This window comes from Equus przewalskii, chromosome 1 (assembly GCF_037783145.1).
Source record: "Equus przewalskii isolate Varuska chromosome 1, EquPr2, whole genome shotgun sequence".
NCBI classification, from domain to species: Eukaryota; Metazoa; Chordata; class Mammalia; order Perissodactyla; family Equidae; genus Equus; species Equus przewalskii.
Window position 1 is genome coordinate 48,306,127 of NC_091831.1, and position 6,000 is coordinate 48,312,126.

The 6,000-nt window shown below is 36.6% G+C and overlaps 1 protein-coding gene across 1 annotated transcript in view; it reads left to right on the forward strand.

Annotated features, from left to right (window-relative positions):
• Nucleotides 1-4,925, forward strand: part of TFAM (transcription factor A, mitochondrial) — a 93,355-nt gene extending 88,430 nt beyond the window's left edge. The window contains exons 10-11 of the transcript XR_011537712.1: nucleotides 4,485-4,566; nucleotides 4,805-4,925. The gene's annotated coding sequence lies outside the window, so the exon portion shown is untranslated. The remainder of the gene's footprint in view (nucleotides 1-4,484; nucleotides 4,567-4,804) is intronic.
• The last annotated feature ends 1,075 nt before the right edge of the window (nucleotides 4,926-6,000 follow it).

The window sequence follows — 6,000 nt, forward strand, 5'->3', positions numbered from 1 at the left end:
GAGGAAAAGCTAAACCATCCTCTGTTATGCATACTTCTAGCTCCTGTTACCAAAATGGGTTTGAACTTTGCTATTTTTATTCTATTTTGAGAATCTCATGATCTGCTCAAAAAGTAGCTTATGGAAAAAAATTCTTCTCAAATCAGTCTTGAAAATAGCTACTTTTGTACTTGCTTAGAAGAGTAAACTTTTCAAACTATGTGAGAGGTACACATAAGATAAGGCCTATATATAGAAACTCATCAACTGGAAAATTGGCAGATAGGATCTGTTAAAGTTCTGGGGAAAAAACCCTTGAATCAAGTTTTTTAAAAAATGGCTGAACTTTAAAGCATCCATGGCGTGGAAACACAGGGCATTCAAACTAATTATTAAGGCTGCTTGTTTAGTGGGTAGGCTTTGAGGCCTATTACCCGTGTGTGGTTGGTTAAATTGCTTCCCTTTTCTCTGTTTCAGGTTTCTCATTTATAAGGGGGCCATGATAAAAGAACCTATTTCAAAAGATTGTTGTGAGCAATAAATCAGGCAATAAATATAAAGCGTTCAGAACAGTGACTGGCACATTATAAACTATCAATAAATGTCTTCTATTAATTACATTAAAATCACATTAAGATTGATACAGATACCATTTAATTAAGAAATAAACATTGCCATTTAGTGATCACTTGGTTTTTCAACTCATTATTTTCAAACTCAATGGCAATTTTCTTTTTTATTTCAGTGATTCCAAGTTTTTCTTCACAGTTGGTGCAAATTCTCCCTGCCAAATTGCAGATAGATTGGGCCATTTGGCAATGGGACAACTTCTGAGTATGAGCATTCAATATGCATAGTAAAATTCCATGCTACTTGCTAGACCCCACATCTGGGGATGCTCTCCTGACATTTGATATGTCTCTGGAAAAACAAAAGATGACTCACATAGAAACAGTAGATTCTGTTGGCTCCCAGCAGACCCTCCTGGACCCATCAAAGCCCCACCACCCCCAGTGTTAGCTTTGCCTAAGAACCATAAAACTTGGGTATCACTGATGCCACCAATAATTTTAAATGGTTTGATACATTTCTTTTGTATGATGCTAGTAGATTCCTGATTTTTCATTTTAAGGCCTGCTAGGCCATAGCCCCATGCTCATCATCAGTGACTATTTTGTAAAGCGCCTTGAAGCAAGGCAGACGCTCAATTTGTTCAATGTGTTATTAAATGAAGGGCAGATTTCCACTACAGGAGAGAGTCGATTTCCTTATTATATCTGTTCCTAAAAATTCTGCTATTCACTAATTTTTTAATAAATGGAATCTATATCATATTGCCTTTTCATAGACTTATAATTTCCGTTAGCTTTTTACTTTTCTAAAGACACTACACTTAAGGTTCAAGTATTTCTTCCCTTCTCCTAATTTGCACCTATCAACACCTTCTCCTTCTTCTCTGTCAATACGTTCATGATATGCGGGCATCTCTTTTGAATTACAATAATCAACCTCCTCCCCCAATTTACGTCTTGCAAATTTTAATTTCCAAGTGATAGTTTGTCTTAAAGTAGGGACATACTTACAGATAGGTTCATTTCACCATCAAAAGTCATATAGAAAATAAATTTCAAAAGTAGATAATGTTGCAAATTTTACCACCCTGAAATTAGTGATTAGCAAAAGTATCAATCCTAAGAAAATAAAAGATGAAAGTTTAGGGTAAAAATCTCTTAAATGTAACAAAAAACCTTGTTACATTTATGACAGAAAAACCAAGGTACTATTTTCCCTTGGCACAAATAATATGTGTTGGCTGGCTAGAAATGGTTGTAATTATGTGGTATACAATAAAGGGTTCTGTTGATGCCAAAAACAGAAAAATGGGTGAACCAGACCAGAAGTCATGTATTGGGTAAACAGCTTCCCAGACAAATGAATTTAGCCGATTTTTAAAAAGCAGTTTCTTTGACTTTCAGTTTTATTATCTTTATGGATAGATCCAAACTTTTTATTAAAAAACAAAATTGAAGCATAAGGGTGAGCATCAGATATTTAATTCCATGAAACAGTGTAGTCACACGATTAACAGAATAAATTGACTATACTTTGGGATACTAATTTCAGAACTTTAAACCAAGCATCTGAAAGCTAACCTCTGTATAGTTTCTTTTTTTTCCTCCCCAAATTCCCCCAGTACATAGTTGTATATTTTAGTTGTGGGTCCTTCTAGTTATAGCATGTGGGACGCCGCCTCAACATGGCCTAATGAGCGGTGCCATGTCCTCACCTAGGATCCGAACCCTGGGCCGCCGAAGTGGAGCACATGAACTTAACCACTCGGCCCCGGGGCCGGCCCTGTATAGTTTCTAAAACAGGGTAGGGAGCTGGTTTTCTCACTCTTTGGGAATTATGACATTGATATCTTGAGAGGTTTGTTTTTTACTTCTCAGCAGAAAAATTTTGTTCAATTTAATTCTCTTTGGTAGGAAGATGCATAATAATTGATTTTGAGAAATGTGTGATCATCTGGAATTCAGTATATATATATATTTAAAATCCTAATTTTAAGATAATTTATATTTTCTTAGAAGATAAAATAGAAAACACAAATAAGCAGAAAAGTTTTTAATTTATGAACTTATTTATCCAGAGATAATCACTGTTCTTAACTTCAACACAGATACATCCAACCTCTTGTTCCTCCACTATTTACAATAAAGATTTTAAAATATAGCATGTATTTATAACACAATACTGTAAATACTGTTCCGAAATCTGCTTATTTAACCTAACAGTATACAGTATAGACATGGTTCCATGTCACTCTTTGGAAGTTTTGGCATTTCCTATTTATCTATGGACACTGCAAGTCTGGAAGAATTGACAGTTTTGGAGCCATCCAGTTACTGTACGTTTGGCATAGACGTGAACATTGAGATGTCTTCGAAGCAGTTTTACAGAAGTGGACCTGGATAAGTGGGAGCTGGAACATTACACTGTGGATGTCTTATGATGGATCGTGCTAATAGATTGATGTGTGACAATATATAATGTCCTTTTGGAGGAAGCCTTTGAGGTGGAACTAAGCTCCTGCTTTAGCAGGTGAGGAAGTGCTTAGTTAAATATAAATGTGACGCTCCTTTGCAGTCACAGTCATCTGAAAGGGTGCCGTATAGTTTTGTTTTCTTATGTAGGAATTGTACATTCACAACCACAATCAAACAAGGCACCAGAGCCCAGTCAAGAGAACAAAAAACACACTAGTTATTTTTAACAGAGAGACTACAATACAGGAAATTGATTAAACAGTATTGGAGTTAAGCAAAAGAGAACATTATGGTAATACAAATGAATACTTGTGGGGAGCAGCTGTGACTCCCTGGCTGGGGGAACAAAGAGAAGAGTTAGATTAGCAAAACCTGCAAGCTTGGAAGGGCCCTGAGAAGCTGGGGATAAGACCTTCACAGAGGGGGTGCCCCCACCTGCTGTTGGGAACTTTGAGTATGAGGCTGCTTCTGGAAGTGATGGAAGAAGCTCAAAACTGGAAGTAAACTTTGCTGCTGGGGTGAAAGGACATTGCTGGGACAGCAATGAGAGGAAGAGGAGGCACAACAGAAGGAGCAAATCCTTTCTTCCTCCTCCAGAGTTCTTGTCTCCCTCTATAGCTTCCATTTGCAGAACCTAACAGAAAGTGAAAAAGAGAAATGGCATTTACAGAGCCCCAGTCCCAGCCTCATGGAGTAGAATATAACAGGGTGGGTTTGTAGCTGAGAGACAACAGTTTATCCAGCACGGGGAATGCTTAGATAGAAATGTGATTCCCATTTTGTAGTCACAGAGTGCTAGAGGAGATCTCGACATTCCTGTTTCTCTGGTTATGAGTTATTAATTCATAATCACAAGCAAAGAAGCCTATGAAAGAGAAAGTTGCCTAAGTAAGTAAGCATAAGTTCATGGTAAGTGGGTTCCCCATTAATCTATGCTTAGTGCGTAAATCCAATTGATTTGTCAATAAATTAGTAGCAATAGTTTCCAAAATTATTTTAAAAACTCTTTTGGTAGAACAGCTTAAAATTGAAGAAATTCATATATCAATTTAATATTTTTAAATAAGTTGGTGGAAAGTTTGCATTATTTGACTCAAGAATTTGAACATTTAACCCAACTCCGCGTTCTCAGACGTATTTAGAAGCAGCATCAAGCTGGTAGCACATGGCTGTAAAACGTGAATAGCTGCCGTGTACCAAGGGCTATTTCCCTTTTTCTACTTCTGTTATTTAATTCATTCCTTAGAGTGACTCTCCTTTTAAAGTCCATGAAAATAATCATGCAAAACCATGTCTTGGTGGCAAAACAGCCAGGCCACTTGAGAAAAAAGCAAGAAAGAAATCATCTCGGTTATTTTGTGCTTGAGCAGAACACGTGATTGTTTTATCTTTTCTACTTTTTATTCAGTTTTGTTCTAAAGTAGAACATTAATTCACTCACTTTCTTTTGTGCCTGAGATGTGTCAAATGTGTTAAGTGCTGGGAATATAAAGAGAGAGACTCTGCTCTCAGGGACGTCTGATCTGATAGATGAAGATGGGTAAGTACACAGTAACTGAATTGTCAGATACCATGATATAATCAGGTAGACAGTGCCATGAAGACGTTAGAGGGTGGGCAATTCTGCCTTTGGAATGGGGATGGTTACGAAAGTATGCATGGAGGAAATGTCTTTTGAATCTTAAAAATGAGAATTTATCTATCAAGTAGACAGTGAACACAGATAAATAGTCTCCATTGATTCTTCTTCCTTCCATCTCCTTTTTTTTGTGGATCAGATATTGTAGCTGAAAACGTCAGAGATATTGTAACAGTGGAAGAGTAAGAACAAAACCACAGTGGTATCAGCGCCAAAAGAAAGAAGAAAGAATTCAGAAATATAAAGGTCTTTGCCAAGAAGAGCAAGTTTTTTTACTGTTGGTTTGAGCAATTACTGTATTCAATTTGTTGGCACTGAAAAAATCAGCCAAGGATAGGCTAAGCTTTCATATGTCTGACCTTGAGATACACAAAATACAATACAATACACTATTTCCCCTTCAGTTTAGCTAATCACATGCTCCCTTTGAATGTTATTTTAGCCGTTTTGCCTTTGACCTTATAAAATGCAAATTATACTATGCAAAAGCAGTTTTAATATAGGAATTAAATACAGATTCCATTTGTTTTCACCAAGTATGTGCTATAATCAGGGAACACTGAGCTGTATAACTGATGGTAGAATTTAGCTTAGAATTAAAATATGGCAGTAACTGAAACATATTTGAGGGAGGGATTCAATCACAAATATGTGGGGTTTGGGTGGTTTAGATTTTTGAACAATGTATTTTAGCATGGATCGAAGGATGGGTCTGGGAATTTTCCTGTTGATTTTCAAGAGGAAAAAATGTCATTTAAGGGCTTAATTTCTCTTTTTATTAAAAAAAGGAATATGTAATTGGATACCTTATTACTTCAATGAAAGACATATTGCAGGCACTGACTATATGCCATTGTAACTGGAGCTCCAGCCAGAGGACCTGGCTTTAGAGAAAGGGATTATATTTGGACATAGAGATTAAGTTTTGTTGGAGTAAAAATCTAGAATAGTGATTTTCAAATGACTTCTGGGCCTTCTGGAAAACATGTTAATATATAAAAATGTTTCCTGACTTAGAGATTTTTTTGACTTTACGATGGTGCAGAAGTGATACACATTTAGTAGAAACCATACTTCTAATTTTGAATTTTGATCTTTTCCTGGGCTGGTGACATGCAGTAAGATACTCTTTCTTGATACTGGGCAGTGGCAGCGAGCCACAGCTCCCAGTCAGCCCTACAATCAGGAGGGTAAACAACCGATACACATACAGCCATTCTGTACCCATCCAACCATTCTGTATTCCACTTTCAGTGCAGTATTCAATAAATTAGACGAGATAGTCAACACTTTAGTATAAAATAGGCTTTGTGTTAGATGATTTTGCCCAACGGT